This window comes from Oncorhynchus gorbuscha, linkage group LG20, assembly GCF_021184085.1.
Source record: "Oncorhynchus gorbuscha isolate QuinsamMale2020 ecotype Even-year linkage group LG20, OgorEven_v1.0, whole genome shotgun sequence".
NCBI lineage: Eukaryota > Metazoa > Chordata > Actinopteri > Salmoniformes > Salmonidae > Oncorhynchus > Oncorhynchus gorbuscha.
This window is the reverse complement of record NC_060192.1, coordinates 31,401,810-31,407,809: the sequence shown is the minus strand read 5'-3', so window position 1 is coordinate 31,407,809 and position 6,000 is coordinate 31,401,810. Positions and strand designations below refer to the sequence as shown.

Genomic DNA, 6,000 nt, shown 5'->3' with positions numbered 1-6,000 from the left:
CTTTGATCAAAGACACATGCTGTTTTAAGTGTGAAGTGACACTAACCATATGAATCCATTATATATTATGACAGAGTACAGTAAAGTGATGAGAGTTCAGTCTCTTTGAATGATTAAATGCAATATAACAAGGGGGAAACAAAGAGAACAACAAATTGACAAATTGTATTCCGTCACAAGTATTAGAGAGATCTGCTCTGATAATTCTATTCCCCGGAATGTAGAGAGTAATAACATTATAAACATGTTCCTGGTCCCGCCTGCCTCACACTTCCCTCTATAGAGCTTCATTTGAGGTGTGAGGTCCACATGCGTATTACCTACCCTGACCAGACAGGCTGTCAATGTGCTAAGTCTGGTCATGAACTCTTTCTGAGGGGTGATGAGACTTTATTTTACTGCTGTTTTCAACGATTCACCACATCTTCTCATGTTCCAGCCTTGTTATGTGGACAAATGGATTATATATCAATCATCTGACAAAGAAGAAGAACGCATTGTTCCATTTATTCTCCAGACCCAGGGAACCAGCCTGGGGTTTATTCTCCAGACCCAGGAAACCAGCCTGGGGTTTGTTCTACAGACCCAGGGAACCAGCCTGGGGTTTATTCTCCAGACCCAGGGAACCAGCCTGGGGTTTATTCTCCAGACCCAGGGAACCAGCCTGGGGTTTATTCTCCAGACCCAGGGTACCAGCCTGGGGTTTATTCTCCAGACCCAGGGAACCAGCCTGGGGTTTATTCTCCAGACCCAGGGAACCAGCCTGGGGTTTATTCTCCAGACCCAGGGAACCAGCCTGGGGTTTATTCTCCAGACCCAGGAAACCAGCCTGGGGTTTATTCTCCAGACCCAGAGAACCAGCCTGGGGTTTATTCTCCAGACCCAGGAAACCAGCCTGGGGTTTATTCTCCAGACCCAGGGAACCAGCCTGGGGTTTATTCTCCAGACCCAGGAAACCAGCCTGGGGTTTATTCTACAGACCCAGGAAACCAGCCTGGGGTTTATTCTCCAGACCCAGGGAACCAGCCTGGGGTTTATTCTCCAGACCCAGGGAACCAGCCTGGGGTTTATTCTCCAGACCCAGGGAACCAGCCTGGGGTTTATTCTCCAGACCCAGGGAACCAGCCTAGGGTTTTACGCACTGTGAACAAAGGACAGGTTGAAAAATCCAGACTCATTTTCATTAAGGAAATGATAAAGTGTCATGTGAAGAGTACAGTATAATTATAATGACCAGAAGAGCTGGGTGTGACAGCTACACCAGCTGTCCTGAGGGAAAATAGCCAGCCAGGCGTTCCCCAAAACACTTTAGAAAAATCATCCTGATCTAAGAGAGGTGTCTGTAAAAATGAACTGTGGATATTGGATACGTGTCCTCTGGCTCATTAAAAGGGAGCTGAATTCTAAAAGACATTCCTTGTTCCCTAGTTTTAAAACATATTCTGCTCCATGTGTTTTTCAGCGTAGCCAAAGGGCAGGCTGGGGAAACATCAAAGGTACTGTGAACCACGCAACAGACTCAAAACTATGGGTGACAAGACTGTGCTGCTCAGAAAAGCTTTCCAACTCCTCTGTTAATTCTGTTTTCATGTCCTCTGGATCTGTTGACACCTGTATATAGCTTTGGTTGTTGTCTATGTCTACATTGTATTTGTCACATACCCATGGTTAGCAGATGTTAATGCGAGTGTCGCGAAATGCTTGTGCTTCTAGTTCCGACCATGCAGTGATATCTAACAAGTAATCTAACAAATTCACAACTACCTTATACACACAAATGTAAAGGGATGAATAAGAATATGCACATATAAATATATGGATGAGCGATGGCCAGGAAAGATGCAATAGATGGTATAGAATACAGTATACATATGAGATGAGTAATATAATATGTAAACATGATTAAAGTGGCATTATTAGTGGCCAGAGATTTGAGTCTGTATGTTGGCAGCAGCCTCTCTATGTTAATGATGGCTGTTTAACAGTCTGATGGCCTTGAGATAGAAGCTGTTTTTCAGTCTCTCGGTCCCTGCTTTGATGCACCTGTACAGACCTCGCCTAATGGATGATAGCGGGGTGAACAGGCAGTGACTCGGGTGGTTGTTGTCCTTGATTATCTTTTTGGCCTTCCTGTGACATTGGGTGCAGTAGGTTTCCTGGAGGGCAAGTAGTTTTCCCCAGTGATGCGTTGTGCAGACCTCACTACCCTCTAGAGAGCCTTGCGGTTGAGGAGGGTGCAATTGCCGTACCAGGCGGTGATAGAGCCCGACAGCATGCTCTCGATTATGCACCTGTAAAAGTTTGTGAGTGTTTTAGGTGACAAGCCAAATTTCTTTAGCCCCCTGAGGTTTATTCTCCAAACCCAGGGAACCAGCCTGGGGTTTTACGCACTGTGAACAAAGGACAGGTTGAAATATCCAGACTCATTTTCATTAAGGAAATGATAAAGCATCATGTGAAGAGTACAGTTCTTCACCACACTGTCTGTGTGGGTGGACCATTTCAGTTTGTCTGTGAGGTGTATGCAGAGGAACTTAAAACTTTTCATGTTCTCCACTACTGCTCCCCCCATCCACATCGTTTCCTGAAGTCCACAATCATCTCCTTTGTTTTGTTGATGTTGAGTGAGAGGTTGTTTTCCTGACACCACACTCAGATGGCCCTCAACTCCTCCTTGTAGGCCGTCTCGTCGTTGTTGGTAATCGGGCCAATCACTGTCGTGTCATCTGCAAAATAGATGATTGAGTTGGAAGCGTGCATGGCCACGCAGTCAGAGGTGAACAGGGAGTACAGTAGAGGGCTGAGAACGCACCCTTGTGGGGCCCCAGTGTTGAGGATCAGCGGGGTGGAGATGTTGTTTCCTACCTTCACCACCCAGCAGCGGCCCGTCAGAAAGTCCAGGACCCAGTTGCACAGGGCGGGGTCGAGACCCAGGGTCTCGAGCTTAATGATGAGTTTAGAGGGTACTATGGTGTTAAATGCTGAACTGTAGTCAATGAACAGCATTCTTACATAGGTATTCCTCTTGTCCAGATGGAATAGGGCAGTATGCAGTGTGATGGCGATTGCATCGTCAGTGGACCTATTGCAGCGGTAAGCAAATTGGAGTGGGTCTCGGGTGACCGGTAGGGTTGTAGTGATATGCGCTCCATCAAGTATATATCACTGGTCACCCCCAAAGCCAATTCCTCCTTTGGCCGCCTTTCCTTCCAGTTCTCTGCTGCCAATGACTGGAACGAACTGCAAAAATTATTGAAGCTGGAGACTCATATCTCCCTCACTAGCTTTAAGCACCAGCTGTCAGAGCAGCTCACAGATCACTGCACCTGTACATAGCCAATCTGTATACAGCCCATCTATCTACCTCATCCCCATACTGTATTTATTTATTTACCTTGCTCCTTTGCACCCCAGTATCTCTACTTGCACATTCATCTTCTGCACATCTACCATCCCAGTGTATAATTGCTATATTGTAATTACTTTGCAACCATGGCCTATTTATTGCCTTAACTCCCTTATCTTACCTCATTTGCACTCACTGTATATATACTTTTTTTCCCTACTGTATTATTGACTATGTTTAGTTTATTCCATGTGTAACTCTGTGCTGTTGTATGTGTCAAACTGCTATGCTTTATCTTGGCCAGGTCGCAGTTGCAAATGAGAACTTGTTCTCAACTGGCCTACCTGGTTAAATAAAGGTGAAAAAATAATAATAATAACAATCTGGAGTTTGGACGAATAATATTTGCATCAAAAGTTACAGCAGTTTAAGTAACCGCATCAACATAATTTTCTGTAACATTTTGGCAATCAACGTCCGTTTTGACCACTCCTGCAACAAGTTAGACAAAAAGTTAGAGCGTATGGGTTATTCAGCTACTTCTCCGCTATTCCTGGCTGTGTGTGGAATCAAAATATTCCATACGGAACTTACAGTACAGCTGTTTTTGTAACTGCATTACCACGTCTTTTTCAAACTTTCCCAAACAGCTGCCGTTTTGACCACTAACGCTATTACATACCACAACTTTACATCTTCTGACAGCAACCACACAACTGCTTACCCTTTCTAGTGGCAACAACCACACAATTACATACCACAACCGTACAACTTCTGACCTCAACCCCACAACTTCTGACAGCAACCACACAACTTCTGACCTCAACCGTACAACTTCTGACCTCAACCGCACAACTTCTGACCTCAACCACACAACTTCTGACCTCAACCGTACAACTTCTGACCTCAACCGCACAACTTCTGACCTCAACCGTACAACTTCTGACCTCAACCGCACAACTTCTGACCTCAACTGTACAACTTCTGACCTCAACCGCACAACTTCTGACCTCAACCGTACAACTTCTGACCTCAACCGTACAACTTCTGACCTCAACCGTACAACTTCTGACCTCAACCGCACAACTTCTGACCTCAACCGCACAACTTCTGACCTCAACCGTACAACTTCTGACCTCAACCGCACAACTTCTGACCATATCTAGTGACCACAACCACACAATTACATACCACAACCACACAACTTCTGACCATATCTAGTGACCACAACCACACAATTACATACCACAACCACACAACTTCTGACCATATCTAGTGACCACAACCAAACAATTACATACCACAACCACACAACTTCTGACCATATCTAGTGACCACAACCACACAATTACATACCACAACCACACAACTTCTGACCATATCTAGTGACCACAACCACACAATTACATACCACAACCACACAACTTCTGACCATATCTAGTGACCACAACCACACAATTACATACCACAACCACACAACTTCTGACCATATCTAGTGACCACAACCACACAATTACATACCACAACCACACAACTTCTGACCATATCTAGTGACCACAACCACACAATTAAATACCACAACCACACAACTTCTGACCATATCTAGTGACCACAACCACACAATTACATACCACAACCACACAACTTCTGACCATATCTAGTGACCACAACCACACAATTACATACCACAACCACACAACTTCTGACCATATCTAGTGACCACAACCACACAATTACATACCACAACCACACAACTTCTGACCATATCTAGTGACCACAACCACACAATTACATACCACAACCACACAACTTCTGACCACACAACTTTTGATCGCACATCTAACTACTTACCATATCCACACAACTTTTTTTTTTGTACCACAACCACACAACTACTCAACCACACAACTTCTGACCACATCTAGTGACTACAACCACACAATGACATGCCTCAACCACGTAACTTCTGATCGCAATCAAACAAATTCTGACCACATCTAGTGTCCACAACCACACAACTCCTGACCTCAACCACACAATTACATACAACAACAACACAACTTCTGACCACACAACTTCTGATCACACATTTAACTACTAACCATATCCAAACAACTTTTGACCACAACTACTGAACCTCATAACTATTGACCACTACTACCACAACTAGGTTAGTTAGACCAGTCAGTCTGACTGGTTAGTTAGACCAGTCAGTCTGACTGGTTAGTTAGACCAGTCAGTCAGATAGGTTAGTTAGACTAGTAGGTCAGTTAGGTTAGTTAGACAAGTCAGTCTGACTGGTTATTTAGACCAGTAATTTAGGTGAGTTATACCAGTCAGTCAGTTAGTTTAGTTAGAGCAGTCAGAGTGAGGGAAAATGAGCTGTGTCGAACCTACTCAAACAAGATGTTTTTACACTGCAGGCCTCACTACTAATGAGGCTGGATGGGGCTGTGGTATTTCTATTTCTGGTGGCAATGGAATTCATAAATAAAACAAGCAGTAAACAACTCTCTTTGCCCTGTGGTGTTCATGGCGCTACAAAACTAGTTATTCCTACCTTGATTATCTTTTGTTTAAATGTAAACTTTCCCCTTTGTTTTTGTTTAGGTATTTCTCCGGAATAGCTGTAGAGGAAATGTTCCTTTTTTGAT

At 44.1% G+C, this 6,000-nt stretch overlaps 1 protein-coding gene across 6 annotated transcripts in view; it reads right to left on the bottom strand.

The window, feature by feature from the left end:
- camk2a (calcium/calmodulin-dependent protein kinase II alpha) overlaps positions 1–6,000 on the bottom strand; it is a 111,726-nt gene that overhangs the window by 44,330 nt on the left and 61,396 nt on the right. The gene's annotated exons all lie outside the window — the stretch shown is intronic.